The sequence below is a fragment of the Heterodontus francisci genome, unplaced genomic scaffold (assembly GCF_036365525.1).
Source record: "Heterodontus francisci isolate sHetFra1 unplaced genomic scaffold, sHetFra1.hap1 HAP1_SCAFFOLD_61, whole genome shotgun sequence".
NCBI classification, from domain to species: domain Eukaryota; kingdom Metazoa; phylum Chordata; class Chondrichthyes; order Heterodontiformes; family Heterodontidae; genus Heterodontus; species Heterodontus francisci.
In genome coordinates, this window is record NW_027141441.1 from 7785885 (window position 1) to 7788094 (window position 2210).

Below are 2210 nucleotides of genomic sequence, written 5' to 3' on the forward strand. Positions count from 1 at the left end.
GACTCCAGAAAAGTATGCAAAATCTGCTCCAGTTGCAGTCAATGGGGGTCAAGGTCAAGGAGGACTTCCAAGAGGTGAAGAGCCAGCAGGCCATGCTCTTTGCCAGGGAGGCCTCCAAGATCATCTTCCGGTCCAGAGTCCGCTCCATCGAGCAGGATGAGACGTGCTCGCGTTACTTCTTCCAAAAGGTACACAGAGAGCTCTGTTATCAGCAGCCTGAAGGAAGAGGATGGCTCGGTAACATCTTCGCAGTCCGACATACTGAGGATCAGCAAATCCTTTTATGCTGGGCTGTATGACGCAAAGCCCACAGACAGCAGAGCCTCCCAGTCCTTCCTGTCATCTATCACAGAGGTCTTAGATGACAGCAGGAGGGAGAGACTGGACAAGCCGCTAACTCTGGACGAGCTGACAAAGGCCGTCGAGTCCTTCGAGACGAGTAAAACTCCCGGAAGCGACGGCTTACCGGTCGAGTTGTACTCGGCCCTGTGGTACTGGGTCGGCCCGGACCTGCTGGAACTATACGAGAGTATGCTCCTGGCCGGCAGCATGTCAGAATCCATGAGGAAAGGCATCATCACCCTCATTTACAAGCGAAAGGGGGAGAGGGCAGAAATCAGAAATTGTCGGCCCATCTCACTGCTGAATGCTGACGACAAAATTCTGTCCAAAGTCATAGCCAGTCGAGTCAAATCTGCTCTGGAGTTGGTGATTCACCCTGATCAGACCTGTACTGTACCCGGCAGGAAGATCTCTGACAGTCTCGCGCTACTCAGGGATACAATCGCCTATGTACGGGACAGGAGGGTGGACACCTGCCTCATCAGCCTGGACCAGGATAAGGCTTTTGACAGGATATCGCACACCTACATGATGGACGTGCTTTCCAAAATGGGGTTTGGGGAGGGAATCTGCAATTGGATCAAACTGCTCTACACAAACATCAGTAGCGCAGACTCAATCAGTGGGTGGGAATCGGAAAGTTTCCCGATCCAATCTGGAGTCAGACAGGGCTGTCCTCTCTCCCCGGTCTTATTTGTTTGCTGTATTGAACCATTTGCTGAGTCTATTCGGAAGGATGCGAGCACAAGAGGGGTGACAATCCCAGGCAGCGGAGGCACTCAGGTGAAAACCTCCCTGTACGTGGATGACGTCGCCGTCTTCTGCTCGGATCCGCTGTCCGTGCGCAGACTGATGAGCATCTGCGACCAGTTCGAACTGGCCTCGGGAGCCAAAGTTAACCACGGCAAGAGCGAGGCCATGTTCTTTGGGAACTTGGCTGACCAATCCTTTGTCCCCATCACCGTTAGGTCAGACTACCTGAAGGTGCTGGGGATATGGTTCGGAAGGGCCGGGGCGTGCACCAAAACCTGGGAGGAGCGAGTAGCCAAGGTACGACAAATGTTGGGCATGTGGGGGCAGCGATCTCTCTCCTTTGTAGGTAAGAACCTGGTCATCAGGTGCAAGGCACTCACGTTGTTGCTGTACGTGGTGCAGGCCTGGCCCATACCCCACTCCTGCGCTCTGGTGGTCAGCCGAGCCATTTTCCGCTTCATCTGGGGATCTAAAATGGACCGGGTCCGGAGGGACACGATGTTCAAATCTCTGGACAAGGGCGGGAAAAATGTACCCAACGTCGCCCTCATCCTGATGACCACCTTCGTGTGCGGCTGCATCAAGCTGTGTGTGGATCCCCAGTACGCAAACTCCAAGTGTCACTACGTGCTGAGGTTCTATCTGTCCCTGGTGTTGCGAAGGGTGGGCCTGGTCACATTGCCGCGGAACGCTCCATGCAGTTGGACCGTGCCGTATCACCTATCCTTCATGGAGCAGTTTCTGCGGGAAAACACCTTTGACCACCGGTCCATCAGGCAGTGGTCTGCACGGAATGTCCTCAAGGCCCTACGAGAAAAGGAGACGGGGGAGCCTGTCGGATGGTTCCCCGAGCAGACTGTCAAAGTCATTTGGCGGATTGCCTCATCACCAGAACTTTCAAGCAAGCACCAAGATGTAGCTTGGCTGGTATTGAGAAGGGCCCTCCCTGTCAGATCCTTCCAGCACGCCCGAAGTCTCGCCCCCTCCGCGCAATGCCCCCGTGTTGGCTGTGGTGGGGAAGAGATGGTTGCCCACCTCCTCCTGGAATGTGTCTTTGGAAAGCAGGTGTGGAAAGAGATGCAGTGCCAGGTTCATCCCAAGCAGCTCTGTCACAC